The sequence below is a fragment of the Drosophila miranda genome, chromosome 4 (genome assembly GCF_003369915.1).
Source record: "Drosophila miranda strain MSH22 chromosome 4, D.miranda_PacBio2.1, whole genome shotgun sequence".
Taxonomy (NCBI): Eukaryota; Metazoa; Arthropoda; class Insecta; order Diptera; family Drosophilidae; genus Drosophila; species Drosophila miranda.
This window is the reverse complement of record NC_046677.1, coordinates 1876426-1895904: the sequence shown is the minus strand read 5'-3', so window position 1 is coordinate 1895904 and position 19479 is coordinate 1876426. Positions and strand designations below refer to the sequence as shown.

Below are 19479 nucleotides of genomic sequence, written 5' to 3'. Positions count from 1 at the left end.
GCTGAGATAAGCTTAGTCACGTCCAGAGGTCAATCCACAAGAAATTTGTAGAAGTAGATGGAACTTTGAGGGAGACGTCGGGGTTGGCTTATCGTAGAGAGGGTGGTTCGGGGCTAGGGCGAGTGCTTCTCGTCGTGTGTATTAAATGGTGTGTGTAGACGTGGAGCGAAGTAGTGTCGGTGTCTCGGCTAATTTTAATGAACTTACGCAGTTTGATATTGTTCTGATGATTAGACACTTTATTACGAATATTTTAGCACTTTTTAATTCATAGATTAGTACGATGGTTTTTGGTACAACGTCTGCACTCGAGGCCGAGTTTCTGCGCAAGCTACTCTTCTGGTTCTGGCTGGCACCTATTTATATGCCTGTCGTTGCTGTGTCAGCGGAGGTCACGAAAATGCATTTCCGCGTAGGGCTTGCTTTTTGCCAGTTCGGCGATCGTGGTTTGACCCGGTTTCGCTTCTTGTGTTGGCGTTCGTCGCTAGCTTCCGCGGTGTCATCTTTTCGTGGCCGATGGCGCCGGATCGGTCACTTGGACCAGAGTGTGAGAAGTCTGCGTGACCTGGTGTATTTGGTCAGCGATGTTGGAATCGGCGCGTGTCGAGTAGCTATGTGTGGAGGGGCGGTGTTCGTGTAGTATATAATACATGCATTCAATTCACGTTTGGCGGGGCGCTGTAATTTAGTAGCAGGTTTTATGCATATAATACGTCGGGGGAAGGATTGTATCGAACCTTTTTAGGTTCGTTACAATATATTATGCTATAATCACATCATAATCACACAAGCTATACTTTTTTCCCGATTAAGCCTACATGTTGGCCCACAGATTCAAAGAATCAACGACTTGATTTATTTTTCTGTTAAAAGAAGAGTGCCGCAGGCACCAATTTCCTAACTTCTTGCAAAAGCCCAATATGGTATTGTTCTTTACGATTCCGCGTTTTTTGTTTTCTCTTATCTTCAAAATTGTGGGTGACACAGTTAAACGGTTTTTGTGGGGTAAGCGGGTGGGGCGAAATTTCGAAATATACTTACATACACGTATAAGACAGGAGTCTGGATATAAAATTTGGTTGTTCTTGTAGTCTCTGAGATCTAATGCTCATCGGGATGGACGGCCGGGCAGGCGGACAGACAGACGTTGCTATATCTTGATGCTGGTCAAGAATATATATACTTTACGGGGTTGGAAGCGCTTCCTTCTGGGTTTTACACAGATCCCCTTTCACCACAAATCTAATCTACCTAATATACTAAAATGAAAATTTTTGATTGCAAGTTGAGCACCACGGACGCCATCGTCGACTTAGCCTTAGACTTGACTTAAATAAATAAATCAAATAAACGGCAGATTCGCCAATAAGGTGGAAGAAATGCTGGCCACCAAAAGGAAAGTCTCGACCGAGAGTGCTGCAAAAGATTCTCAAGCGAGCAAGCGGCAACGCGGGCCATATTTGGCAGCCTGTCAGGCGAAGACGACGAATACACGAAAGATATATAGACTTCCTTAGAGACTCTATCTAAAGAAATACAGGACGCTTACCACGCATCTTATTCACCCACGAGATCAAAAAAGAAGATAAACACACTCTGATTGATCCGGGACCTATATATCTCTCTAAATTAAAAACCTCAAGGAATTCTTTAAGATCGCCAAGCAAGCGATGGAAGAGATTATCAACGAGGAATAAAAAGTCCTACTCAGGAGATTCAAGACGTAATACAGAAAGTGGAGTGAAGCAAAAAGTCCTAAGAGTCCTAACCTAGATATCAAGAAAGAGCATCGACAAACAGATCTGATAACCTCTGTGAGAATCCACTGGCTTATATACTCCATCGTGGGTGTGAGAGCAACTGGATTAGACGTGCCTAAGCACACGGTAATTTTCTCGCCCACAACAAAAACAAAAAAAAAAGGTACAATCACATGTTTTTGTGAGAACAAACACATGCAAAACGGGCTGGCTGGCCCATGATGACGCGGCGGCCCATGATGACGAACGCCTGAGCCGATTACCCTCGGATCTAATCGAGAAAGTTCGTTTGAGACATGTTCGCTGTATGAACTGGCACACTTATATACTGTATGGTTAGTGCTAAGACTCATAATTTAAATATGCACACACCTGCAACGAGTCCATCCGCGCTTATCGTCGTATCTTTATGTCGTCTCCTTTTTTTACCCTTTTTTTAAATTTTTGAATCTTCTTCCTAACATTTGTCTCACTGCTAGTTTTTGTACCACGTTCAACGTGTCCAGCAGTGTTTATTCAATAGCTGATTTTGTATCAAATCAGTAAGCTTTTTCCGTAAAATTAAACTAGTGGTAGTTTTTCCATGATATTTCATGACATTCCAATAAATTTCCAATGTTTATACATACATCTAAAAATTAAGTAATAATAAATGAACCTTAAAATTTTGAAATCAGCTATTTGCTATTTCTAAAACTCACAATCCTTACATAAAATTCATGGGAGAATAAACAATAAGAATACGATACAAGCAAGGTTACAAAAAATCATATTTTGTAGTTAGTTACACCATATATAACTCAAGAGCGGCTAAACCGATTTGGCTGAAAATTGGTGGGTAACTAGATTAGATTCAGTAGACTGCTTTTTATCACATTCGAACACGTTCCTGTGTGACATGACATAAACGTCAGCACAGTAGGCTGTGTGTCACAAGTCACAGATACGGAACCATCTCAAAAATTCATAAAATTGTTTTGAATTGATTTTGAATTAAAACTAAAACTTGTGCGCGTGGAATAAATATACGTGTCATTTGTTGTTTTTATTTTTTGACACTGAGACGTGTACGCGTTAAATAAATATACCTTTTTTTTTAGCTGTGGAAGTAATTTGTATTTTTTTTAAATTCATCTTTAAAAATGTCACTACCAAGACGATCAAATCTTTACCGAAAAGGCCGTAATTCAAGAAGGTTACGAAATATAGCGAATGAAACTACTGAAGAAAAACAACAAATTGGCCGTGAAGAGCGCAGAGTTGGTATGGCTCGACATCGTGCTTCTCAAACACAAGAGCAAAGGGAGGCAGCCCTTGAAACGCCTTTGTTGGCAATGCGAAATCGTCGAGCGAAGAAGAGAAATCAACAAGTAGATAATTTTCGACGCATAAGAAGCGATTTATCATGGGCTGATTTGAAACGAACAGCGTTTCGATACAATTGCAGCAATTGCAACAATTGCTGCTATTGCTTGCATCCTAACGTTTGCATTGGGAAAATGGACGTTGTTTGGGAATTGTTTGACTTCGCCACCTGAGCCACTGCGTTCATTGCTTTCAGGCGAAACAGCACTCAAAACACTCGAAATACTGAAAAATACAATGGTAGTTTACAAGGACATTCACTATCGAATTGGATCATTGCAATATACTTCATGAGAAACATGGAAGAAAAACTTAATCGATGTCAAGAGATAAATGCAGCAATGAAAAGATAAATTTTAAAAGATCTGCAGCAACTACTTCATGAACATCATGCTTTGGTCAGGCTGTTCAAGAGTGCATTGGAGCGTATGCCAAATGATGACTACAAAGCAGTGATCGAAGCGGATAAATGACCATCTGAAACACACGAACGCACATTTAACTCTCCAACAATAGATGAAGTTGCGTGAAGTTCCATGAAAAAATGGGAAGACGTGATATAGTGATTGCACGTCGCGATACTTGTCAACTTCAAATAATATCTGAAACATATCGTTTATATAACACGTTACAGTTCCCGCTGTTTTGGCAAGGAGAAGATGGATATTTTTATACTCGATACTCAAAATAAGTAAAGGGGTATATAAGATATGTGGTGAAAATGGATGTGTGTAACGTCAAAAAAGGCCGTCAGCCGTCGGGTGCTACAGGGGGATAAACGGATGTCGGGTCGGCTCGTCACAACTGTAGACTCGGAACGGGGCACAGGCGCCTCTGGTTCATGGCTTGCCCTGGATCCAAGGCGACTGTGCTCCGCGTCATAGGATACAGGTGGGCACGAGCGAACCGGCACCCGCCGTAACTGTACACACCGGCGGAAGTGCGACTATACTCTCCCCGTGAGGGCGGCTGGAAACAGGTCCTGGTACGGTCATGTCTCTGCCAGGATGCTGGCTAATTGTAGTCGGGCGGAGAGAAGAAAACTCTCAGTGAAATAACCCCAATCCAAGGTGACACTGTCATATGCCGAGGGATGCAAGGCCGAGGGGGTGCTCGGTCGCTTATATGCGGACTCCGGATACCTGCCGACCTCCAGTTTTAATAAGGCTTCCCGGGGCACGCGGGCTATGCCCCGGGCGACTAACCCCTTCCCGCCTACTCGTGGGATCAAATATGCCAAATTTAAATATTAAAACAAAAAACACCGCAAAGGAGCACGGCACTCCTCCTAAAGTGCCGGAGGGAAAAGACCATCCCTCTACAAACGCATCTGGGAAACCAGTGCCCAAAAAGACGGGGAAGGAGACTAAGTCGGTCCACCGTCTCGAGGCAGCAGGCGCTGTGAGGAGAGGACCGAAAAGCCAATCGGGCCTATCCATGTCGGGGGGCCCCAAGGGCGACCCGGTTACCGGGGGGGCGACCATGCAGAGCGATATCGCGGCTGGCGGACCCCTTGGGACCGGGAACCCCTTGACAACCCCGGCAGGCGGCACCTCTGCCTCGAAAGATAGGCCCAAGTTCCAGGACAAAAGACGTGCGGCCTTCATCCTGGGCAACGACGACCCGGTGTTCCTGGCGTCTGCCCAGGAAATCGAATCGCGGCGATGGGCCAAGACAGTCCTGCCCGACTACCAGCCAGCCAAAGCTGGCAAGGCCACAGCCAAGGCCCCAAGCAAGCGGCAACGCTCGGCGGAGGACACCGCCACACAAGTCCAACAGGCCAAGAGGACGAAGACACAGCAACCGCTCGTTTGCCGAGGTGGCGAGGGGAAAAACCCTGATTGGAGTCCTAGACAGGGGCTCTAAAGACGGGCAGATCCCTTGGACAAGTGGCACCTCGTGGAAAACGAGCTTCAAGTCCGTTTCCTCCAGGAGTTGGAGGAGAATGGAGGACCACCGCCCAAGTGTGAGGACGCCGGGTGACACCAAGGCAGGGTGAAAGCCATCGGCTGCCAAGATGCTCGCTCGGCGGCCCTCTACGCGAAGGCGGTAGCGTCGCTCAAGGAGGTCTACCCAGGAGCCCAGCTGGAGGTCGTGAAGTGGGAGGACATCCCCAGCAAGCCGAGGGCCAGAGCGTGGGTCTCGGCGAAGCCTGCAGAGCCGGATGAGATTCTCCGGATTCTGCAGGTCTGCAACCCCCACCTTCCCACAGCCGATTGGAAGGTGGCCAAGGTAGAGGAGAGCAACGGGCAGAGGCGCCAAATCATCCTCGTCCTGAACGAGGAGTCGGTCAGACTTCTCCACGACACGGAGGGCGCTGTGGACTACGGCTACAAGAAGGTAGTCGTAGTACCGTACAAGTCCGACTCCAAAGGCATGCAACCGACGGTCGAGCCAGACCTGGAGCCCCCGGAGATCCCTATTATGGAGATCAAGCCTGCGATGTCAGACGTGGCATCAGTGGTGTCGTATGACATCCTAGATGGTTACGTGTCAGACGTGAGCGATTTCACTAGGGATCTCAAGCACATCGGGGTCGCGGAGGAGTTGGACTCTTCGGAGAGCGACCACGACAGGACAATGGTGGAGGTGAACCTCAGGAATGTCTCTGATACTCCTGCAGATAAACCTCCACCATTGTAAGGCAGCATGCGCTGCTCTCTTGCTCCACCTAGCCAAGGGTGGAGCCGACATAGTCCTCATTCAGGAACCCTGGATCCTCGGAAACAGGGTCTCTGGTCTGAGGACTCCTGACTATAAGCTATACGTAGCTGACTCCGCAGGTAAAACTCGCACCTGCATCCTTGCAAAAAGAGATTTGCACTTATTTTTGCTCCCAAATTTCAGCAATGAAGACCAAACAGCAGTGAGCCTCGAAGGCCAGGGGTGCTCACTGAGAATCTGCTCCACGTAAATGGGTCACGACCAACCAGACCCCCCTCCACAGGCGCTCAGGGCGCTAATCACAGACTGCGAGGCCAATGACACCGGCCTAATCCTAGGGTGCGACGCCAATGCACACCACTGCCAGTGGGGAAGCACTGACACTAACGAAAGGGGTGAGTACCTTTTCAACTATTTACTGACCACTCAGATGGTCCTTTTAAATAGGGGGAGTGATCCCACCTTCATTATTAAAAACCGCAAGGAGGTCCTGGACCTCACACTTGCCTCTCATGAGTTACACGGGAACATCGTATCCTGGAGGGTCCTGGAAGAGCACTCCTTCTCGGACCACAGGTACGTGGAAACCGTATTCTCTTTTTCACTACCGAGACCAGCTCAATTTCGGAACCTTAGGCGGACAAACTGGGCCCGGTACTCAGACCACCTCTGTCGTGTTCTTCCTGAGACTCCACCTGAGGAGGAGATCTCCAGGGAAGCCACGACTCATCTTGTTAAACTATTTACCGACGCCTGCAATGAGGCGCTCGATAAATCCTGCCCCTCTAGCAAGAGCAGAGGCCGGAAGAAACCTGAATGGTGGAATCCGAAACTGAGGGAACTCCGGAAAGCCTCCCGAAGACTCTTCAATAAAGCTAAGGCTGAAAACGCTGAGCAGAACTGGGCCGATTACAAGGCCAGTCTGTCAGCTTACAATAAAAAACTGAGGAAAGCCAAACGCGCCTCATGGCGTAAGTTCTGTAGCGACATTGAGAATAACTCGGAAGCCTCGCGCTTGCGCAAAGTTCTCTCGAAGACTACACCCACTCTGGGCTACCTGAAGAACGCCGACCAATCATGGACAACGTCCAGCAATGAGTCGCTAAATCTTCTCCTTAACACCCACTTTCCCGGCTTCGATGAAAACAGACCACACTACATCGTGGCTCCCTCCGTTGCCTCAAGTGTTATCATGAACCTGCTAAGCCAGGAGAACATTTCCTGGGCAATAAAATCTATCAAACCATAAAAAACCGCGGGACCAGATGGCATCATCCCTGCCCAACTGATTCACGCTGGACAGAAAGCCACAAATTGGCTCAAAAGGATATACGAGGGAATCTTCTCCCATGGATATATCCCGGAAACCTGGCTTCATACCAAAGTCGTCTTCATCCCCAAGGCAGGCAAGCCCTCGCACACTGCCCCCAAAGATTTCAGACCCATAAGTCTATCGTCCTTCCTTCTGAAGACGATGGAACGGCTTTTGGGGATGCATCTCACGGTAAATATTCCGCCTAGTCTATTCTCAGACTCCCAGCATGCCTATCGGAAAGGAAGATCCACCGAAACGGCCCTACACACGATCACATCGATCATAGAAGCGTCCCTCAACTGTAAGGAGTACACCCTGGTAGCCTTTCTCGACATAGAAGGCGCCTTTAATAACATCCTCCCGACCGCCATCACGGGTGCACTGACGGACCTGGGGGTTGACTCCCGGACGGTGAGCCTGATCGATCAGATGCTACAATGCAGGACGGTTGAGGCATCACTGGGGACGTCAACGTCCACCAGATTTGTCAGTAGAGGCACCCCGCAGGGCGGAGTCCTCTCGCCCCTTCTATGGAACGTGGCAGTGAACGAACTGCTGCGGGAGATAGAGGGGGGTGGCTGCCGCGTGGTGGCGTATGCGGACGATGTTGCTATAGCATTCTCGGGTAAATTCCCGCAGACGCTGTGTGAGTGCCTGACAAGCACTCTCATGAAGATGTCAAAATGGGCAGACAAATGCGGTCTAGGCGTCAACCCGTCTAAAACGGAACTGGTGCTCTTCACTAGGAAGTACAAAGTTCCGGCACTGATTCCCCCAAGACTATGTGGGGAAGCGCTAATCTTCAGCAACAACGCCAATTATCTTGGTCTAATCCTCGATAGAAAGCTCGATTGGAAATTGAGCATAGAGGATAGAGTAAAGAAGGCCACAGTAGCCCTCTATACTTGCAGGAAAGCCATAGGACTAAAATGGGGAATGACCCCCTATATAGTTCGGTGGCTCTACACCGCCATCATACGACCAATCATGCTCTATGGAGTGGTGGTATGGTGGCCAGCCTTAGACAGAAGGACATGCCTCAATAAACTCAGCAGAGTTCAACGCATGGCAGAGCTATGCATAACTGGCGGGCTACGCACTACTCCAGGGGAAGCCCTGGATACTGTGCTGGACCTCCTCCCCATAGATCTCATGGGAAAGAAAGTGGCAACACTTTCCGCACTCAGAATGAGAGAAGCCAGACTGTGGAAAGCGTCCGCGGTTGGGCACTCGGGAATCCTGACGAGACACCCGCAATAACCAGAGAGGACAGATTATTGTGTCCCTAGTGATCACCTCTCGACGCCTTTCCAGGTATCAATCCCACTTAGGGAGGACTGGGAGATGGGCGAACCAGGACCCGCAAATGCGGTTCACTTCTACACTGATGGCTCAAAGTTAGACGGCCGCGTGGGAGGCGGAGTCTACTGCAGCGAGCTGAACATCAGTCATTGCTTAAGGCTCCCGGACCACTGCAGTGTGTTCCAAGCGGAGGTTGTAGCCATCAAGGAGGCCATTTCCATCGTCTCCAAACTACTTCTAGACACGCACTTAGTGTGCGTTTTCTCGGACAGCCAAGCAGCTATTAAAGCTCTAGGCTCAATATTGTCGAACTCAGCGACTGTAAATGACTGCCGCAGGTCTCTGCACGAGATCGCAGATCAGTTGGACCTCTTCCTTATATGGGTCCCAGGCCACAGGGACATCGAGGGGATGTCCCTCCTCACGCACGAATTGTTCGAGCAAAATGCAAATAGGAGATGGCAGCAAACCGTTTAGGGTAAAATCTCAAGATTGATATGGCCATATCGATCGAAGAAGCGCTCAGCCGAGCTGTATAGGCTCAGCAGAGCACAGTGCTCTGCAGTTACTCGAGCCATTACGGGACACTGGCAGATTGGCACTCATGCCTCTAGACTGTCAATCCCTCATAACGACTTCTGCAGGAGTTGTCGCGACGAGGAAGAGAAGGAATCGGTCCCCCACTTCTTCTGCCACTGCCCGGCCCTTGGAAATCATCGTCTTCGTATTCTCGGGGCCGCTTTCCTCACAGACATTTCGGACCTGTCTGAAATCAAACCGGGGACCTTGTCCAGATTCATCCAAACCTCCGGATGGGACTGCCCTTAATTTGCAACAGCCTGTTTCTCCACGGTTTTTTAGGCACTGGGAAGGGGCACACGCCCATGCGGCACCACAACGGACCTTCTACAGGTCCAAGTGAGCTTGGGAGGGTTTCATCACTCCCCCAGGCTACCGCCTGAACCTAACCTAACCTAACGTCAAAAAAAAAGCGTTTCCGACCCCATAATGTATATAGTTAAATATGCGACACTTCAGCTTAAGTTTTAAAAAAGGTTTTATTCTTTCACTTAAACTTAGCGTACATTGGTTAGTTATTTCCCCGACGATGACTGAGGTCCGATGTCTTGAATGGAATTAACTTTGGTTGAATTCTCCGACGGTGTCGCCATTGACGTTTGTCTTGAACAGAACTGACCTGGCTTCTTAGATGTAGACTATTTATATTATGATGCTCGGTTTGGGATTCGGATTTGGATTCGGAGGCGTTGGCTTCGACTTCGGCTTCGGAGATGGAGTACGTGACTCGATCGATATGTGGGTAAGACGGCTTTTGATGAAAGGCTTCCGCTGCGTATGATCGGTGTTGCATTACTTGGGGGAGGCTGAGAATAGGGCCTCTGATTGGTCAGCTAGGATGGCGCGGTTCTTGATAATCGATTAGTAATTGATCTCTGAAGAGTGGCGTGATTCTAGTGCGGCTGGATTCTAGTGCGGCTGGATTCTAGTGCGGCATCTTTTGTTTTATGTTCAACTTCTAGCTTATGGTGTTTGTTTACATTGCCTGCAATCGGCTACGCGTGGTCCATTTCGAGCGTGAGATTGTTTATGGGGGTTCGAAGCTGAGGGTGTCGGATTGTTTATAGTATTGTGGGTGCAGGGTAATAGACATAGATAAGGGTATGCGGAGCATGGACTGTAGATATATCACTCCCCCATCGTTAGATTTAAGCCTGTCCTCAGGCGATTATCCTTGGATATAGTTCAGGTGCATCTAAAACTGTGCCTGCTGGGGATTCCTCGTCTTCGTCTAAGGATGTTTTTATGTGCGGGTCGGTTTTAGGCTTATTGCTTTTACTTAGATTAAACAATTTGTAGCTTAATCCTATTATGATTATGACAAATAGTAGTATTAAGCTTACATGTAATACATTATTTAATCGCGTATTTTCTATTACGATTTCTTTGGTATGCAAATAAGACAGTGGTTTAATTTTTGTTACGTTATTGTTGATGTATATGCTTTGTGCAAATTCTGGTATTGAGTTGGATATTAAGAATTAATTTAATTGTACGCTGCAATTATGTATTTTTATTAATGCGTTACCTTCTACTTTTATTTCTTGGTTTAGGCAATCTTGGTTTAATATGGTTTTTGGTAATTTCCAAGTTAACAATATATTGTGTTCTATGAAACTTATTTGAAAGTTTTGGTGTGCTTTGGTGTATGGACATTTTGTTGCTATTTGTTTGACTATTCCTGATATACATTCGTCATTTATTTTTCGTTTTGATTCTTTCTCATATACCTCGTTTTCTAGAACGTAATAATTGTTTTGCGTTAGGTCAGTGAGAATGTTATTATTTTCATCTGGATATGGGACAATTTTAAGTATAAGAATATTTCTGATCTCTCGTGGGATGTTGGAAATTATTAGTATTTCGTTAGTGTCTGATTTCAACCAGGTAGATGTTTTGATATTTAATAATTTCTCTGAATCGATGTGTTTCAGGCAATCCTGCCTCAATAATTTTGGATTAAAGATCCCTAATCTTGTTAGCTGCATGCCTAATTCAATATCCTCTATGTACTCTGTAAAATGTTGAAGGTTAAATATTAATATCTCTAGTTGCTTATTTCTATCATTATCCTTGTTTAATTTATTGACAACTTCTATGCCAGAATTTACTGCTTGAATTACTAAGTTTAATTCGTTAGCTTGAACACTGTGGCTAGCCAGATTGTTTATTTTCCCTTCTAATTCGACTTTATCATCTTGATCTAATGTTCCAAATAGATATTTATATACTATGCCTACTGCATTTATAAGGCCTCTTTTGTTTCTTTTGGCTATTTTGATGCCGTTGAATTCACGTTGCAATTTCTCGATTAAATATTGAACTTGGATTACGTTATTAAATTGGGTTGCCTGTTCTAGTAAACTCTGATATGTTTCATCTGTTCTTGTTATATTAATTGTTAGATAATGGTATTCATAATTAATGGGTATGTTAATGGTATTTGTTTTGAATATGAGATATCCATTCCTTGAGTTGATGGGATCTATCTCTATATTCTGTCCGGAAAACTGTAGGACGGTGAACATTAGTAAGATTATAATCTTAATCATGTTGTAGCTCCGGATTCCCAGTACTCTCTTCGGGTACTCTGCAATTATCGTATTTACTTTTATTAGATTTTTTCTTTCTTTTTTAATTTCGTTTTATAGTGGGTGATTTTCCTCCCTCTATTTTTCTCTTCAAAGTGCTTTTCGTCTACCTGCCTAATTTCCCCTGTTCTTTTGAACGGGTTGGTTGTTTTTGTTTTAACTAGGGGTGCATTCTTGTAGCGTGTGTCTACTTCAAAGTTGATTCTATCGTTATTCAAATGATTGATCTTCCTAACTTTATTCAGTTGGGTGTTGTGATCTGGTAGTCCGGCGTACAGGAAGATATCGGCTGGGGATCTTTTTGTAGTATTATGAACCGTTTTATGGTTATAAGTGTATAGAATTAACTCGAATTTTGTGAGCTTGTTTTCTATGTTATCCTCGCTTGAAATGATTCTTAATTTTTCATTGATCGTTTTATGTAGCCGTTCTACATCAGAAACTCCGTTCTTACTGGTAGTGATTTCGATTTTCACATTTTCCGCATTCAACCATGCTTGCAATCTTTGTCGGCTTTAATTCCCTGTGGCTTGCCCATTTCGTTAAAGACTTTTATGATGGCTCTCTTGGTTTCTAACCAGTCACGACTCTTAACTTCTACAAGGGTAGCGAATTTAGAATATACATCAATGCATGATAGGAATTGTTGATTGCCTACCAAATAGAAATCCATGACATACTTTTCTCTGATATTTTGTATTTCAGGGGTGATTTCAAAGGTTAGATTGGTGTTACGATGCTCTGTTTTAGCAACGTTGCACGTAGAACATTCATTGATGATATTTTGGATTAGCTTTTGATAATCGGGGTAGTAGAATTTTCCTTTAAACCAATTAGTGGTCTTTTCGATACCTGGGTGAAGTAGCTCTTTATGATTCTTCAATATTTGTTCTTTGAATTCGGAGTAGTTCGGAATATTTATGAGTTTGGTACTGGATTTAATCAGTTTAGTGAAGTGATTTGGACTGATTATCTCCAGGAATGCCCTTTGGAACAGTGGGAAGTCCGCTTCGTTATGGAAATATAGTGCACTCTTTTTGATACACACATATTCCTTTATTATATCTTTTGCTAATGATTCTGTCATTTCGGTATATGTTTTTTTTATCAGTATCTTGTGGAAATAGTAGGATGTTTCTACCTTATCCTCATTACCTTTAATCAGTTCTATTTGCCTATTATAGTAATTGATTGGTCCCTCTGTAAGTGGAATATAATTTGTATTATCTTCTTGAGCGCTATGGACCGTTGCACAATCACTATTAATGGTTTCCCCAAGTAGGTTTTCGTTAATCTTTACTCTTGATAGCGCATCGGCTACGTGGTTCTCCTTTCCTGGTAAATATTTTATTTTGAAGTCAAATTCATTTAATTTGATCTTCCATCGTTGTAGCTTCATATTTGGTTCCTTGAGGTTATTCAACCAAATCAAGGGTTTGTGATCACTTAATATCTCAAACGTTCTACCAAACAGGTGTGATCTGAAATACTTAGTTGCCCAAACTATAGCTAAATAATTGATTTCGTGTTCGTTTAAGGTTCTACTTGCATAGCAGATTGGTTTGTGGTCTTGCGACAACACTGCCCCTAATGCAATGTTACTTGCATCGGTTGTTACCGTGAACATTCTGTTGAAATCTGGGAATGCGAGGATGGGGTCTGAGGTGATAAGTACTTTCAATTTTTCGAAGGCCTCGACGTATTTTTCCTCTGTTGGGTCTATGACTGCTCGTTTCTTTAATTTGAGTGTCATAGGTTTTGCTATATTAGCGAAGTTGGGAATGAATTTCCTATAGAATCCACATAAACCTATGAATGATTTTATTTTTGTGGTTGTATTGGGTATTGGGAAGTTTATTATGGCAGATATTTTCTTTGGATTAGGAACTATGCCGTTAGTTGTTACTACATGGCCTAGGAATTCCGTTTCTTTCTTCAGGAATTCACACTTATCCATTTGTAGCTTTAAGTTGGCGTCTCTCAACTTTCCAAATACTCTCCTTAGTGACAACAGGTGTTCTTCCAATGAAGTGGAAAATATAATGATGTCGTCTAAGTATACGAGGCAATCTTTGAAGATTAACTCTTCTAGCAGATTGTTCATACATCTTTGGAAGGTAGCGGGGGCAGTGGTTAGCCCAAAGGGCATACGAGTGAACTCGTAATGACCATGCTTAGTGGAGAAAGCTGTTTTTGGGATTGAGCTAGGTTCCATAGGAATTTGATGGAATCCCTTAGCTAAATCGGTTGTTGTGAAATATTGGCACCTACCTAGTTTATCTAGTATTTCGTCCATTCTGGGTGTAGGAAATTTATCCTTGATTGTCACCTCGTTTAGACTTCTATAATCTACTACCATACGATATTTCTGCTTTCCTGAAGCATCTATTTTCTTTGGTATCATAGCGATGGGTGCACAATAGGGAGAGTTCGACTTACGAATGATTCCCTGTCTAATCATATCTTTGATTTGTTGAGTCACTTCTTGATCGTGTATTTGAGCATAGTTATATGGTCGACGATATACAGGATCTTCGTGATGGGTTTTAATTTCGTGCTTTATAGTACTAGAGAAGGTCAAAATGTCACCTTCTTTACTGCACGTCCTTAAATTCATAGAGAACTTTCTTTAGTTTCTCCTTTTCTTCGTCATTTAAATGTTCCAACCTTAGCTGGTTGCATTCCCTTAATTCATTCTCTAATGCGGAAGCGAAGTATTGCTCTCCTTCAGGAGATGGGTCAAGGCACTTAGGTGTAGTTATATCTTCCTTTGAAGATGGCTTAACACCTTTGTGTGCGGTCTTGCCGACGGCAATTGCTTCTCCACTTTGGATGATTGGGTATGACCTTTCTCCTAACGTTACCGTTTCATTTCGGTAATCGATGACGGCTTTGCTGGCCATCAAATATTCTCTGCCTAAGAGTATGTCATAATTTTCAGAAAAATTATGAATATAAAATTTTTGTTTTGTCGGACAGTTTTTGGTTGCATTACGTGTAATGCTCTGAGTCAGACGGACGGGTCCATTGATGGTATGGACGGTGAGGTTGTCGCTATCGACTTTGGAATCTGTATAGTTTTCTTTTATTATATTTATTGACGATCCCGAGTCCGCGATACCTCTTAATTTTTTATTATTTACGATTATTTCTATATATGGTCTTCCTCGATTTCTTCCGAGGCACTCTGCTGAAAATGTACATCCATTTTCATTTGTCCGCTTTGGCTTTCCCTAGATCGTTTGACTGGCTGATTTGGTGCACTGCTACCTGCCTGAGCCTGATTGATTTGATAGTTTGTGGGATTCTGTACTCTGCCCTGGTTTAAGGAATTTCTAAATTCGTTAAATAATCCTTTATTATTTACGGCATTATTTCCTGAATTATTTCGATTCGATCCATGATTATTTCTGGAAGTACTTGGGTTTTGATTGTTATAATCGTTACTACTATAGCGAGGGTAATAAGTTCCAACATTCCTACGATTGTTATTTCCGTTTCTTGAGTGTTCGTGATTCTTGTTATCAGTTACGAAATTTTCGTAGATTCCTAACTCTAGAGCTGATTTTTCTAGATTAGCCATAGTAGAAATGTCTTTCTTTGCTAAAATGATGAACAGTTTATTGGGTAGAGCATCTTCTATGGTATGTCTGGTGGCATTTGCCAGAGCGTTTTTAAAGATTATCTTATTTTCTGGGCTAGTCTCCGGATTTAGTTTACTTACTATAACATTTGACTTAATTTCTAGTTCCTCTACGAACTTACGAATATTCCCATTGAATTTGGTGTCGTGTAATTGTTGTAGCAGCGTTTCGTATGGAGTGTGGTTGTTGAATTTGCTGATTAGGGCTGCTTTTAGATCGGTCCAGGTGTTGGGTTGAAGGGTTTGTGATAAAAGTTGTGCTCGTCCGCACAGTTGACCCTCAGTGGCTCCGTACATGATGCTTTGTTGCCGGATGTCTTCTGTTGGGTACAATTCGGAGATGTACTCGATCCTGCTTATGAACGAGCTTAGGCGTTCTTGGCATCCGTCGTATGGTGGAATTTGCCTGATTGACTTCAAGGCTTGGTTCAGGTGTATTTCTGTTAGCGGCATGTTGATTTCTTTTTATTTATTAATTTTTTCCTAATATTAATTGAGTTCAATCGTGTGTAGATTCTTTGGCGGATCTCTTTAGTATTAGCGTTACTTTTTCTCTGATCACTGTAGGTTATTACGCACTGTAACTGTCACTACGCCAATTGATCGTCTTAAAAAAAGGATTCACTTTTAGCTGAGATCCTACCGACTGCGCCAGTTAAATATGCGACACTTCAGTTTAAGTTTTAAAAAATGTTTTATTCTTTCACTTAAACTTAGCGTACATTGGTTAGTTATTTCCCCGACGATGACTGAGGCCTGATGTCTTGAACGGAATTAACTTTGGTTGAATTCTCCGACGGTGTCGCGATTGACGTTTGTCTTGAACAGAACTGAGTTGGCTTCTTAGATGTAGACTATTTATATTATGATGCTCGGTTTGGGATTCGGATTTGGTTTCGTAGGCGTTGGCTTCGACTTCGGCTTCGGAGATGGAGTACGTGACTCGATCGATATGTGGGAAAGGCGGCTTTTGATGAAAGGCTTCCGCTGCGTATGAGCGGTGTTGCATTACTTGGGGGTGGCTGAGAATAGGGCCTCTGATTGGTCAGCTAGGATGGTGTGATTCTTGAGAATCGATTAGTAATTGATCTCTGAAGAGTGGCGTGATTCTGGTGCGGCTGGATTCTAGTGCGGCTGGATTCTAGTGCGGCATCTATTGTTTTATGTTCAACTTCCAGTTTAGATTGAGAGAGAGATTGTTTATGAGGGTTCGAAGCTGAGGGTGTCGTATTGTTTATAGTATTGTGGGTGCAGGGTAACGGACATAGACAAGGGTATGCGGAGCATGGACTATAGACATGTCACTATATATATGTCTACTTTGTACTGAGGGCACCATACACAGGAGCCGATTTCTAAGATCGGACGAACTAGCGAGGTAAAGAGAGTCTTTGTTATATAGAGGTCGTCAAGTTTCTTTGGCTACTACTTTATTAACCCAAGCACGCCCATGACGTTTTTTACCATGGTTGAAATGTGCTCAGAAAACTTTATCTTGGCGTCTAATATAACACCAAGATCATCCACCAGGGTAATCCTCTCAAGAGAACCACCACATTTGGAACCAATAAGGGGCTAGAACGATGAAATGACATTACTTTGCATTTTGAGGCAAAAAGTTCGCACTTTGTGTTACAAAATCGTTCGTTCTCTTTCGTAGATCAGACGCGTTTTTGTTTTGCGCTCCGCATATTTTTGTTTTACATAAACAACCTGTGTTTTCTTAAATAAACATTAAATACCTTCCTAATCCACCTACTATCTGGAAACCTATTCTATTCCGCGAGTGCATGCCTTTTGATATGTGTTTAATTATTATTTATTGAACTTAAAATTGTTCGGCGTCGGGTTTTTGTGTTTGTGTTGTTGACGTGAGTAAATAACATTGCATTACAGCTCTCGTCTCTCGTCTTGTAGCTTTTGTTGTTTTATCACTCTCTCGCTATCACCTCAACTTCAATAACTGTTCTTTCTCTCTCTTTTTCAACTTTCTGAGCGATAGCGCTCTCTACTCAGTACCGCTCGCTATAACCGCTCTCCACTCTGCTCTCATTTTTTACCAATTCCACTTTGAGCGTTGTCTGGCACATTGGTCTGATACCAATTTGTTTTGGAAATTTTTTTTTTTTTCGTAAATTTTCTTGAGCAAATAAATAAATAATAATAAAAATGGAATACGCTGTGGTCTGCGCCAAAAAAACCCTGTAAGAAGCAGATCACTCACGATCAGCCGAATGTCCCCTGCTGTCTCTGCGACAGCGTAGTGCACGCACAATGCGCTGGATTTTCTGGCCTCGTCAGTGATGCTATAGCTAAACGTAATGGGATGCATTACAGTTGCGAGGCATGCCGTGCGTTGGAGAGTGACATGGTGGCTTTTATGAGGCAGACGCGAAAGGGCTTTAGGGAGCTGACCGTTGGCTTTAAAAAGCAATACGATCGGCTCCTAGCCATGGAGTCTCAATGTGGCAGTCTGCAACTGCTGAAGGAGTCTCCGAGGCGTAAAAAGGTCACTCCGCGAGATCTGCAAGTGCCAACCGTCACTAAGCCGTGCGCCGCCGAAAAACTGACTCCGACCACTCCAAGTGTGCAGCAGTTGATCTCGTTTGCCACTCCAAGGGCAACGACAGCTGCTGACGATGCAGATGCGGTAGCCGAATTCATCGCCTCGGAGAATGTGCAGCCAAGTACGTCTGCGGCGTTCGTGTCCGTGGTGTCCGCAAGTTCGCTAGTTGTCCCGTCTATCCCGATCCCACCAGTAAATAGACGTTCCGGACCTCCGGATATTGCCACAACAGGTACTAGGCCTGTGGTGACTAAACCAGTGGTGGAGTCCCACCAAAACGACAAGTTTTTGTTTCACGGCTGGCCCCTGACCTCACATCTAATGATGGAATTGCTTTCATTCAAAGCAAAATAAAAGCCGTGGGCCTAAAGGTGGAGAAATTCAACTTCTCTTATGCCAGGGAGATAGCCTCGTTTAAGATAAGCATCTCCCCAACTCAATTTGACACCATTTGCTACGCCAAATTTTGGCCAGAGCATTTGGTGGTGAAGAAGATCAAGGCCAAGAAGAAAAATAGGCCCCCATAACACTTACAAATCATCCCAAAGCGCCATCCTCATCTTCCCGTCCTGCTTCCACCCTTCCAAGAAACTAACTTCTCTTAGTAACCTCTTAGTAACCTATCAGAATGTAAGAGGCTTGCGTAGTAAGCTCAGCATTCTTTACCGGGATAGTGTTGCATTTGCTTCCCACGTTATTGTCTTTACTGAAACCTGGTTAAAGCCGGACATTCTTAGTTCCGAGGTTTTGGCAGGTCGGAACACAACTTTTAGAAAGGACCGTTCGTCTCGACGTGCAGGCCCCTCCTGCTTCTAATTGCAGTGGACTCTTACTTCACGTCGGAACACTTCACAGTCCAAGTTCAACAGGAACTGGAATTCCTGTGTGTAAAACTGATTCTTCCCGCTTTCGCTATATTCATTACTTGCTCGTATATTCCACCTTCTTCGGATGTCTGTACTTATGAGCAGCACTTGTCCGCTTTAGCCGCTGTATCTTCCTCGCTATGAGATAAAGATCGTATGATAGTTCTTGGTGACTTAAACTTGCCAGGAACTGTTTGGTCTTCGGTAAAAGAGTCTAGTATCCTAGTGCCCATGTCACGACATGACATTGTTGACGGCTTGCTTGACCTGTCCCTGTCTCAAGTCAATCATGTGAAAAATTCCTTGGGTCGATTGCTTGATCTGTGCTTTGTATATCGTATGTCGGATCCGACAATTGTGTTGTTAGCCCGAGTCCTTCCGCTCACTATACCTGAAGACGCCTACCACCCTACTTTCGAGGTGTCGCTAGATATAGGACCAACGGTATTGGATCGGTCGAGTAGACTACCTGAACGTGTCCGCTGCTTTCGTAAAGCCGAGTTTGCGAAGCTTAATAACCTCACTAGCGATTTTGATTGGTCCGCTTTGTACTTGTGCACTGATGTCATAAAAGGCACAAACATTTTTTACAATGCTCTTGGCACATTTTTTGATTCTTGTGTCCCGCTTTCTTGTCCGACTAGATCTGGAAAACCCCCTTGGTTTACCAAAGAGTTATCCAGTCTAAAAAACTTAAAATCAAGACTTTATAAAAAATGTCAAGAAGTGGGTTCTCCTACTTCTCACTCTCGCTATGTAATAGCTCGGTCAAACTTTTCAGTTCTTAATGCTCAATGCTATAAGATACGTTTTTCTCAGGACCCTAAA

General features: G+C 44.1%; 1 protein-coding gene across 3 annotated transcripts in view; it reads right to left on the bottom strand.

Annotated features, from left to right (window-relative positions):
• The window catches only part of LOC117188768 (mitochondrial basic amino acids transporter), a 160246-nt gene that overhangs the window by 118471 nt on the left and 22296 nt on the right, over positions 1 to 19479 (bottom strand). The window contains exon 1 of one of the 3 annotated variants that reach the window (XM_033393130.1): positions 2133 to 2424. The exons of the other annotated variants lie outside the window; for them this stretch is intronic. The gene's annotated coding sequence lies outside the window, so the exon portion shown is untranslated. Of the gene's footprint in view, positions 1 to 2132; positions 2425 to 19479 lie in introns of those variants that run through there. 3 annotated transcript variants of the gene reach the window in all.